The sequence below is a fragment of the Manis javanica genome, chromosome 8 (genome assembly GCF_040802235.1).
Source record: "Manis javanica isolate MJ-LG chromosome 8, MJ_LKY, whole genome shotgun sequence".
Lineage (NCBI taxonomy): Eukaryota > Metazoa > Chordata > Mammalia > Pholidota > Manidae > Manis > Manis javanica.
In genome coordinates, this window is record NC_133163.1 from 42,862,106 (window position 1) to 42,873,850 (window position 11,745).

The following is an 11,745-nucleotide window of genomic DNA, read 5'->3' on the forward strand; positions in this document are numbered from 1 at the left end:
CAGGAAAATACAAATTGCTCACAATGTTAATGAAGATGGATGGGAAAGGCTGAAAAACATTCATTTACAAGCAGGCAAGGAAAAGAGAGCAGCAGTGTTCACAATCTCTACCTTAATTTTTTTGCCTTGATGATATCCAATAAAATGATGGTAAGTTTAATAATACAGTTCTTGGGAATTTTCCTTGTCAGTTTTGAATATGGCCTATTTTATTTTTCCCATTTGGGGTGAAAATTGTACATGTGAAGTTTGGAGGATTCTTGCTAATCTAGGAAAAGAAATCTTACTTTTTAAAGAATGATGAACAGGGTAGACTGACTACAAAATTTGAGTAACTTTTAAAATCAAAAAGAAAAAATAATTCCTCACTCTGAAGTGACGTCCTTTCCAACCCAAGGTGGACCATGATCTCTCTCCCCAAGTTCAGCTAGACCCTGCTCCCTTCCCAAAGGCCCCGGGCCAAGGGCAGCTGTGGCTGGGTCTGTAAAGTGCAGGACGTGCTCCAAGGACAGGGAAATATATTCTAGAACTACAGCCTCAGGACCTCCCTCAGCCCATCACTCTTTGCCTGAACTGTGGGGAGGTTGGGGAAAGGATATACATGGAATCTTGGGGGGTGGGACATCCTTAACCGATCCGTAAAGGAAAGTGATCTCCGGCTTTGGGGCTCACCATGACTTCGTCTGCACCACCCCCACCAACTCCTTCCCGCCACCCCACATCTGGGCTCATTCCTCAGTCAGTTAGGACTCCTTGATATCTCTGACCAGCTGTGGGACGTTCCTTTGCTTTGAAGGTAGTATCCACACTTTGCATCATGCCTCAAGAGAGTGAAATAAAGGCACAGAGCCACTCAATCAAACATATTAAAAGGCAGCCACTCTAGGGCCTCAGGATAATTTCTTCTTGAGTTCTCCTTATTTAACAACCCATATTTGCTCAGTTGTTTATTCATTTTTCAGAGTCTATTGTGGCCAGGCCCATGTCAGATACTGGGACTTCCACTGTGGACAAGAGAAGTACAGGCCCTGCCATCCAAAGCTGACAGACCAATGAGTGACACAAGATGCTAAAGGTGAATACAAGATGCTCAAGACACATAACCTAGACTAAGGAGGGCTCCCTGGCAGAACAAGTATCTTAAGTTGAGACCTGAATTGACTGAGCACGTACTTTATGCAGGAAACTGAGCTAGAGCCTAAGGGGGGAAAATAGCTATGAGAGTCTCACCAGCTGGTAGAAAGGGTACAAATAATAACAAGCCAACATAATTAATGCCATTAACTAGAAACAAAAGACTCTGTCAAGGAGGGATCAATTCCAATTCAGAGGACACAGAAAACTTCACAAAGAAAACAACATTTGAGGTTCAGTCCTAAAGAATTCCTAAGTAGAATCAAAAGCCAGGCAGTCCAGGCGAACGAGGCTGCAGAGGTGAACAATCCTGAGATACGTTTGAGGAACAGAAATGGTTGTGCTTGGCTGGGCTGTGGGAGGAACAAGAGGATACGCACTGAAGGACCTCGGAGAAATGGACCTGGTCCCTTGAAAGATTGTTTGTGGGTGGCAATGGCAGGCACTGCTGTCCAAATGGTGCTCCACTAGTCCTCCCTCCCTGATGTGCCTGGAGAGGAATGAGGTGTGTGTGCCCAGGGAATCCATGGGGTGTAGGCCTCATTATCCCTGAAACTGAGGAGCAACTGGGACCTGGATCACTTGGGTCACTCACAAGTTTACTGTCCAGGAACCAGGGTTCCTCTTTAAGCCCTGAGGCATGTGTTTAATTAAATCTCATTGCAGGAGAGCTTGAATGATGCATTGGGCACCCGTTGTGTTCCAGCCTTTGTATAGAGATGAAGAGACACACAGAGACCCTGCTCTTGCAGAACTGATGTTCAGTTAGGGGATGGCCGTGACCTGTAAGAAACTACAACACAGCATAAAAATTGCTTAGAAGAGGCTTTTACAAGGTATAAAGAGAGAATGGAAGAAGGTGTCTATGAGTATAATTATGGGGGTAAGGGTGGGGGACCTGAGAATAGGAGGTAATGCAAGCAGTGATTCTTGAAGGTTGACAAAAAGATTTTTTAGTCTAGAAGGGTATTCCTGACAGAGAAACAACAATAATAGAGATAAGTCAGAGTAAAATATGCTCACAAAATCCATACACACATACATACCTAGCACTCTTTTCAGAATGGCTGTGGCATAGAATGTGTTGAGAGGTGATTTTGAACAGTGTCAGGGAATCCATCACCAAGTCCAATTCCTCAAGAAGTCGTGGTTGATGAACTGAATTAAACTAAATGGCTATAGTTGTAATGGTAAGTCAGGATGCAGAGGAGGAGAAAGATGAAAGTTATTCACAGTTAGAATGGACAAGACTTTGGATTTAAATGCATGAGTAATAAAAGGGAGAGCAGAAAGCCTGAGATTATCCTCAGGAGTCCAGTGGTACATGGATGGTAGTGCTACCACAACATAGTGACTTGGAAGAAGAGAAACAGATTTGCACAGGCAAGAGTCCAATCTTGAACATGTTGCATTGAAGGTGAGTTTACTAAGTACTGGGAACTCAGAAGATCTAGATTGGGGTATAGATTCAGAAATCACTAGTGTACTGTGATGGTTGGAGCCATGAAAGTGGTTAAAACTGCTCAAGGAGAGTGGCCAAAGTCCAAATATGGTTGAGACAGAACCCTGGACAACGTCAATACTTAATGGGTGGTTTCTGAGAAGCAGCAGCCTAGCCTTAGACCCGGGGGACACTGCAGGGATTGAAGATGACTGTAACTGTGAAGGTGACAGGTTCCTGGCCATACGACTCACTGTTGGCATCCACAGGACTTTCAGACATTGTGATAACATTGTCAAGGTAAGACCACAGACCTTACTTAGAATGTTAAAAATTTCCCCCAAATAGAAATAGATGAAATATGGAAGTAAGTTATAGCCTATTAAATAGATTTATAGGCTCCTGTAAGTCAAGAGTTGGGACTCTGCTCAGTCTTGGACCCACTAATCCCCAGCCATAGCAAAACACAGTTTTCAGAATACTTGGGATCTCTGGACCTCTGCATGGGTTTATTTTGTCCCGGGATGCCCCTCTCCTCATCACACTTTGCATCCCTGCAACCCCACAGCGCATTTGCTTAGCAGTTGTTTTTTGCCCTTCAGTCCCCATCTAAAGCACACTCTCCTTTGAGCAGCCTTCATCTTCAACCCCCAGCACACTCCCCACTCCCAGATGAGTTAGGTGCCTCTCCTCTCTGGGTTCCCAAAGCACCTTAACACTCTGGATAGTAATTGATTTTCTGGTCTATTGCCCCTCCCAGACTGTGGACAGGTAAAGACATCTTGTAATACCTGTGTCAGCAGTGCCTAGTACCTATAATACACAATGTCTGACATAGAGTAGGCGTTTGCTAAACATTGTTGAAAGGTTAAGGAAATATATCACTCCCTTGCTCTCTTTCTGCCTCTTAATTTGTATGCTTTTTAATTTGATGGAGATTGAGAAAGGAGTTTCAAAATTCCTCACTGGCTATGCCAGCTTCTCCATTTACAGCCTTTCTTCTTACCTACTTTGTTTACAAGTCCAACCTCAACCTGCCAGATTACCATACTCTGAATGTATCCCCTTTCTAGTCAGTGATCCTGGACAGCATGCATGAGAGAGTCTGAATATCATGTGTGATATTTCAGAGGGAGGTTGGTAGGTTCAGGGAAAGAACTGATGTCTATTGTTGGTCAAGGAGATTTGAGCTCACATTAAAAAGACCTCTTGGTGGAAAGGCCCCCAAAGTGAAGCCTGAATTTCTGGGGGAATCTCCTTAATCCTGGAATCATATGAAGACCCTGAGGCAAAGTATACCCTCTGTTATTGTTTGTAAATCAGGGGTGGGCAATGGGAGTGATGGGGAGAGAGCCAGTGCATGGGGAAGGGGGAAAAGAGGTGGAGGGAGCGAAGTTGCTGGCTATTGCCTGTACTGTTAGTGACAAATACAGAAATACTAGCGGCAGAGATACTAGGAGAGGACATTCCTACTGATTGAAACATCCAAGAGAGCCTTCAAAATGAAGTTAGATATTTAGAGAGAAGAATTAAGCACTGCTGGTGAAGATTATGCTTTGACGTCCCTCGTGGGATCATTTCTGTCAGGGAGGAGGTCCGGTCATACACGTTTTATTGTATTCTTTGCTCTCCTGGTGCCATAGACTAGAATAGTGGTCAGGAAACCCCGGCTTTTACCCAGAGGACATGTCCCACAGGAGACTGAGTGAGGTTCTCAGAAAAGAAATCCAGTGTGGGCAAACTCACCTATTTTCCAGTTTTTACCCAGGCTTGTGTTTCTAAAAACTAATAGTGCCGCTTATCTGCACGATCATGTGGGTCCTCAGCGGCCAATCAGAGGAAAGGGAAGTTAGCAGGACAAATCTAATCAGCACAGAAAGAGACAGTGGGAGGGAGATGTATTTTAAATAGAAGCAGGGCTGTAGGAAAGAGGCAACTCTGGCCTGGACCAGTTTCTCAGCATCTGAAGACAAAATGGCTTGAGGCTTAGTCATTGTTTAAAAGCCATTTCTCAAATTCCTTGTTTACTGTCAGCACAGCGAGTTGTGGACTCTGTGACTTTAGCTGTTAATGGGACTAAACACTTATGCCAACAGATTAAGCCTTGCTGCAACATTAAGAAAATTGGCCCAAACAAAGTTTGGATGGAATTGTTGTCGTTTAGTGGCTGTTTCTTTTTGTGAGGGAGGAGTGATTGTCCCAAGACAATGGTTTTTTGATACCTGTGAAGCTGGCAATTGGTGAGACCCACTGGGTAGATTTTTCTACTAGGGAGAGATTGTTGAAAAAAAAAATTTCATTTCAGTCGTTCAGACTGAGCACAGAATATAAATGAGATTTAAAAAAAATAAAACTAACAGATACTTTGAGGATCACCAAATGTCTTGGAAAGGTTTTTTTTCTTTGTTTTTTGTTTTTTAATTAAAATACATTTCTGGGAGAAATGAAAATGACTATTTCTTCATTGCAAAATGATCCTCCAGACAGCTGCATGATATTGTACAGGCGAAAACTTCTGTTCACTTGTTCCTTTTAAGATTTGTCAGACCTGTTTCTTGTTGTTACAAGGAGGAGCCAGGGTTCACCCAACTGATGTATTAAACTTCACAGTTTTTCAACTCTGTTTCAGACACCATCACCCCCCTTCATGTAAATTCCTATCTTTACTTGACATATCTTGCTGAAGCAACAATTTTTCTTAAGGTGGCTTTTATAAATCTTCTTCCAAGAATTGAGAACAGTTAAGTTTCTTTTTGATTCCATGTCTTAAACTTAGAGTTCAGAAAAGAATTTACATTCAGAATGAGAACATTGTTTTATTCTTGCTGTAATTAGGGGAAAAAAACCCAAAAACTACGATCTTCTAGATGAAGACTTCTTAGATTGGTCAAAATTGAATGGAAAGTTGATTTTGAGGTTGTAAATGAAAAGTTCAACTCTATAATAATTACTCTTTGTTAAAAATTTGCTGTTTACTAGGAAGCAGTAGACTGGATGATGAAATGACTGTATTAATCACCTCTCCAAACCTCCTTACATTTTCTTCCATGGAAAATTGTTTATTCTATATTTATTATCACGAATCACAAGTTTCCTTTTGCTACTAACTTTTTTAATAGTCCTTAAAAGAGAAAAAAGAAGAAAGGAAGGAGGGAAGGGAGGGAGGGAGAAGGGGAAGAGAGGGGAAGGGAAAAGAGAAGAAAGAAAAATCTTCAGTGTTTTCTCTAAATGCTAATATTCAGAGAGGTGCTGAGATTTCTGTGATTCCAATGTCTCTGGAAACTTCAAACTTGACTTTGATTAACCATGCTAATAACAAGGGTGTTTCTTTTTAGTTTTACTCCTAATGTCACTTACCAGAGCTGTGAAGATATGCTCATAATATTTGCTTTTCATCTGAATCATGAAGGCAATGCTAAACAAAAAAAAAGTATTTAGCAGTGCATACAGGATTGAAGCGCTGATAATCAGGGACCCTGGTAATTGAAGCTTTTTGGGAGGTGGGGAGAGCCTTTCTTCTGGATCCTTCAGTCTGTTTAATAGGATAAAATTAGCTTGAGTGGTTTGGTGTTTGAAGAGGATATGATGTAATTGGAAGTGCCTCCTGGGTTTGCTGCTGGACAAAGCAATCAGGTGGAGACATGGGAGGGCATGGGAAGCTCTGAAGCATGGATCTTGGTCTGCCATCCTAATTAGTCTAAATTAGCTATGCCAGTTTTCTGCTTGCTTTTGAATTTCCTTGCTAATGCTTCTTTCAGGGCTAAAAGAAAAGAAATATGAAATGCCCACCAAGTTCCTATCTAATAATGGAATGACGGCATCTAAAACTGGAGGGTCAAATTTTATTGTTCAGGCCTCAAGAAGTGAGCCACTCACAGGGAATACAAATGGTGTCCGACACAAACCCTGGGGACTGGTGGATACTGCGGCTTGGTCTGTGAGATGAGGAGTTTACAAAGCATCTGTAAGAAATTGATCATTTTGAGAATTTTCCACACATCCCTTAGAGGCCCCACCTGAGAGTACTCATGTTGTCTATTTACCTTGAGGTAAGCTAGATAGGCCTTCTCACAGTAGATAATTCTTACACTGAATTTTGAAGCCTGGAATGGCCTAAAGAGACATTTATTTTGAGTAAAGAACTACTGCCATTTAAAAGTTTCATTTCTGCCCCAATTAGTCAACTTTAACTGTGCAAAGAGATCTGCAGTACATTCAAAGACGTTTGCACAGGTCTCTTTTAATTAAAGTGGTATTTGAGTATAAATAAATAATATCTTAATCTAAAAGACATAGATTTTAATTTTTTAGTGCAAATGAATACAACAAAATATAATGGTTACATGCCAAATAATAAAAACAAATAGTTATGAAACTGTTGCATTCATCACTGTCTACAGTTATCCAACAAAAGCACAGTTCTCTCCCTGAGGCCCTGTCACTGGTCCTCACAGACTTTCACTTACTCCAATAGAGATCTTCAAGGTAAAATGCCATTGGGTTTTTCATTATTTTGGAAACAGCGACCATCCAAAGCCAAGCCAAGCCAAATGTTCAAAGTAAGTATTAGAAACACACACACACACTACAGCCATATGCGTTGTATTGTTTATTTTATTTGCTTTATCACTTGCATACTGAATGAACCCTGCAATGTGGAAGGCTGGGTGTTAGGCCCTCTAGGGATGCCAAAATCCCCTATGTCACAGTTTCTCGATAGAAAATGGCTAATGAAAGCATTCTCAATAATTTCTGAAAAAGGCTAGAGAAAGCAGAGGCTGGGTCGATTCAGCTTTCTAGGGCTTGAAACATACAATTTGGGAGTCTCTTTAGGAAAAAGAATACAGAACTGCAAAGCAATGCTCCGTCCTTCCTCTGTCGTCCCTCTGTCCCCATGCAAGTCGGTATTCTAAAGCTCCTCCTTCGTCAACTTCAGGGCGAATCTGCTTTGCTAGGACAGCTGTCTTCACGAGCGTCTTCTGTCCGCTCTTCATACTCAGTAGCCCATCAGATTCCTTCCTCTGTTTCCTTTACAGAAATTAATTTGACCATTTACTGAAACATCCATGAGCCTTTCAGAGACACAGAGTTTGTGATTCCAAAATATTAACATCATGCAACTTGGTTTAGTAACTCAGGGAGTGACCGGGAGCAGCTGTGGATCACACAATAGACATGGTTTGGTTTGTGTTTGCAGCAATAGCAAACAGATGATATGAAAGTGGGTGGTGCCCGCGTGGGCGGATGTGGGAGGGCTGGTAGTGTGCTTTGCTGCTCACCGCGGGGCAACGCTGCGCACCGTTCCTGTCCGCCCTGGCTCCCTAGTCCGGTTCCAGGATCCCTCCATCCAGGGTCTGGCTCTTAGCAGTGGGGGGTGGAATCGCTGAAAGTTTTCAGTTGTGAAATTGTGTGTTTATAAAAAGCACAGAAGCCGTGTGTTGAGTTAGATTCCATATTGTTCTGAATGACTTAGCAATTTTCAGGCTTCAGTTAAAAAAATGAAATTTTGTTCTTCCTACATTATAAATAAGTAAGTTAGGCAGCACCATGACTTTCGTATCAATATAACTTGACTCAGTATGTAGTGATTTAGGCATTGGGTTTCTGTGACATAACTCCTTCTAATGCCTCCCATTATTTTCATTCTATTTACATTTGGTACAAAACACTCTTAGTGTTGGGCAGTTTGGAAAGGAAGCAGTGTGCAACGCTCCATGCAAGCTTTACGAAAATTACTCATTGGTTCACTTTGAATCCCAACTCTAAGAATGGAGGTTTATGTACATATTTTCATTTAAATTGTGTCTGCTCTTCATTTTTAGGAGTCCTAAGATTATGGTGTCCATTGGTTTAAGGCTACTAGAAGGATTTTTCTGATTCTAATACAAACAACTGTGGACTTGTTATCTAATTCATGTTGCTTTTGTTTAAGCATTGACCTTAGGACAAAGAAATTGACAATGATAGTCACACAGTGCTGCAAAGAGACTGTACGAGCGTTTCTATTCCTACACAGGACAGGAACATGCTGCAAATATAACAGTGAACATAATAGAAGTGGTCCTGCCTTCGTGGATTTCCAGACTCATAAAGTAAGTGAAATAAATAAATAAGCCCATTTCACATAAGGTTAAAGGCTATGAAAAAAATAATCAGATAAAACCACAATGAGATACTTCATACATATTAGGATAGCTATAATAATAAGTAAAAAAAAAAAAGACAAGGGGTTGGAGAGGATGTGGAGAAACTAGAACCTTTATGCATTGCTAGTGTGAATATAAATGAGGCAGCTGCTATGGAAACCAATTTGGTTCCCCAAAATCTAAACACAGAGCTGTCATATGATCCAGCAATTCTACACTTAGGTATGTACCCAAAAGAATGAAAAGCAGGGACTCAAACAGATATTTGTACACCAATGTTCATAGCAACTTTTTTCACAGTACCTAAAAGGTAGAAACAACCTAAGTAAGATGAATGGATAAAAGAATGTGGTATATACATCAAAGGAACAATATTCAATCTTAGAAAGGAATGAAATTTTGATACATATTACAACGTGAATGGACTTGAAAACACTGTGCTTGGTGAACTGCCAGACACAGAAGAACAAATACTAAATGGTTCCACTTTTGTGAGGTATGAAGAACAGACAAATTCATAGAGACAGAAAGTAGAATAGACGTTGTCAAGGCTAGGGAGAGAGAGGGAAAGGGGAATTGAAAATGGATACAACATTTATGTTGGGAATGATTTTTGAAAAGTTTTGAATATAAACAGTGGTGATGGTTGCACAGAGTTGTGGATGTATTTAATGCCACCAAATTGTACATTTATGAACAATTAAAATGACCAATATTATGTTATGTATACTTTACCACAATTAAAAAGTATGCTCTAGGAGCTGTGGTGGAGCCAGGGCAGGGGCGGAGAAGCACAGGCTGAGGCCCTGAGGTAGGAGCAAGCCTGGGAGGAAGAGAGAAGCGTGTGCCTGGAGCAGAGCCCAGAGGGGTCTGTTGCCAGAAGAGCACTAAGAACTGAAGTGTAACCTTGGCGCTGCTCACTTGCACAGGCCCCTTCAAGGGCAATATTCCTAATTTTATATTTGCAATTTTTAATTCTTCTTAAAGGAGGGCCCTGAAATCATATTAGCTTCAGGCTCTGCAACACCTGGATCTGCTCTTGGGATGAATGGTGTAAAAATGAGACTTGAACATCAATATTAGAAAAAGCTGGGGGTTGTTATGTATGTAGAAAATTAAATGCTTTGGAAAATTAAATGCATGTGCTTATTCATATATTCACTCACTGTGTTACTCATTCACTTCTGCATCAAACATTTATGAGGCCCTAACATAACTACCATGTGCCATGCTGCGGAAGAGATACAAAGAATATGTCCACAGCTTTCAGGTTCAAGGTCCAGTGGATCATCTCCTCTGGGAAAACCCCAAATTGTGGGTGACGCTGGGGTTGAGGGGGCCTGGGGAGCCCAGGGGCCGAATGGGAAGCCATAGCAACTTCCACGGGGGCTTCAGCAGGGGCAGCTGAGCTGGTGGAGGCGAGGCTGAGACAAGCAGTGGATCCTGTCACCAAGCTGGGCTGCCTGGTCAAGGAGATGAAGATCAAGTTGCTGGAGAAGATCTGTCTCTTCTCCCTGCCCATCAAGGAGTCTGAGATCATCGACCAGGGGCATCTCTCAAGGATGAGGTTTTGAAGATTAGCCCATGCAAAAGCAGACCCGCGCTGGCCAACGCACCAGGCTCAAGGCTTTTGTCTCCTTTGGGGGTTACAACAGACATGCTGGCCTGGGTGTTAAGTGCTCCAAGGAGGTCACCACAGCCATCCATGGGGCTGTCATCTCGGCCAAGCTCTCCATCATCCCTGTGCGGGGAGCCTACTGGAGGAACAATATTGGGAAGCCTCACACTGCCCCTTGCAAGGTGCCTGGTGGCTGTGGCTCTGTGCTGATGCACATCTCCACCCATGTGCATAAGAAGCTGCTGCTGATGGCTGGTGCTGATGACTGCTACACCTCTGCCAAGAGCTGCACGGCCACCCTGGGTAACTTTGCAAGGCCACCTTTGATGCCATCTCCAAGACCTATAGCTATCTCATCCCTGACCTCTGGAAAGAGACCGTGTCCACCAAGTCTCCTTATCAGGAACTCACTGACTATCTTGTAAAGACCCACATCAGAGTCTCCATGCAGAGGACCCGGGTTACAGCTGTAGCCACCACATAGTTTACTATAAGAAAAATAAAGGGAATTAAATTGCCTATGAAAAAGAAAAAGATCTAGTGGAGAAAAAACACACCAAAGCAATTACAATATAAAGGCCAGACACGTTTCTAAATAATGAATTTGTCTCATTGTTCCACTGGATTATAAATTCTTAGAAGTCAGGACCTATGGAACCATCACATTTTATAGTTACAAAGAACTTAAAAGATCACTAATAGTCTCATACTCAGAAACTAGAGAAAAAAAAATCACTAAATAGAATCTCTCATTTTATATCCAGTAAACTCAGACTCAAAGAAATAAGATAATTTGTCTAAGGCCAAGGAAATAACTCATAAGACCAAGACTAGTAGACAGGTGTGCCCTACCACGCTGGTCTTGCCGACCACTTGATGTTCCCATCCTGCCTTGGGTTCTTTCCAGGGCTCCTGAATCCCTTCCATCAGGTAGGGTCAGCATCTAGTGCTCCAAACATGATGGGCTTGGATAAATGGGAATTTGACAGTAACAGTCATGTGAATATATAACGACCACTCCAGAATGTCCACCAGGGACAGCTTGAGGATTGCGAAGCACATTTACTTGGCAACCACACTGCCCTTACTTGAATAAAATGTTAACCTTGAGTGGCTTGGAAGAGGCAGCTGTGATGAAGAATATGGTAAGTTACAGACTTACCATTCCCAACCCCTACCTCCCCAACCTCACTGGGGACATAATGACAGAGAGTTGCTGGCTCATGCTTTAGCAGACTACTGCGCTTCTGTTGGCCCTTGTTTTCTCATTACTAACATAGAGGTTGTCCTGAGAATTGTATGAGATAATATGTGGTGAATGCTTAGCACAATCAATACCAATTTTGTTATTAGTGCTGTAATTAATGCTGATAAATCCCTATGAACTTCAGTGAAGAATGTTTGCA

At 42.0% G+C, this 11,745-nt stretch overlaps 1 pseudogene; it reads left to right on the top strand.

Annotated features, from left to right (window-relative positions):
• Positions 1 to 2,683: 2,683 nt before the first annotated feature.
• Positions 2,684 to 10,823, top strand: LOC108397727 (small ribosomal subunit protein uS5-like; annotated as a pseudogene).
• Positions 10,824 to 11,745: the final 922 nt, after the last annotated feature.